The sequence below is a fragment of the Austrofundulus limnaeus genome, unplaced genomic scaffold, assembly GCF_001266775.1.
Source record: "Austrofundulus limnaeus strain Quisiro unplaced genomic scaffold, Austrofundulus_limnaeus-1.0 Scaffold1933, whole genome shotgun sequence".
In the NCBI taxonomy this organism is placed as follows: domain Eukaryota; kingdom Metazoa; phylum Chordata; class Actinopteri; order Cyprinodontiformes; family Rivulidae; genus Austrofundulus; species Austrofundulus limnaeus.
The window spans coordinates 1-600 of NW_013954335.1; positions in this window are offsets into that span (position 1 = coordinate 1).

Genomic DNA, 600 nt, shown 5'->3' on the forward strand with positions numbered 1-600 from the left:
ACACACACACACACACACACACACACACACACACACAGACTGCAGCACGGAAACTAACGGACGCTGGAGACCATCTGATTGGAGGCAGACTGATGAACACCACGTGCAGTCTGGGTCAGAACCGAGGCCCACATGAGCCTGTTCCTCTCTACAAACAAGAAAAATAAATTATCAGTTTTATTTCTCCATCCTGACATAAATCTCATCCTTACTGATGCCTTAAAGCAGGCCGGGATTAGCCGGCAGTAATAAACCAGATTAAATGACTGCAGATTATAGTGGTCTGTTCTGGACTGATCATATTAAACATCCGGTTCTGATCAACACGACCCGCTTCTTCCTGACCGAATCTGACGCAGTTCAAACTGCGCGTTTGTTGCTTTGCGGCTCATGGTCTGCAGGACTGAGGCCGGGGTTCAGGAGCTTCTCCTGCCTCTTCAGGCGGCAGAAGGACCGGTCCAGTCCGGACTTCAGGACCCATCTGCTGCCTGGAGACCGCGGGACCACCGGAGCTCTGAGACCCCCGGTACCGTGTGACCACTGCTCTGCGTAAAGCCCCCCAGCTTCAACTGTGCCTCAGGTTTAAATTAATTAATTAAT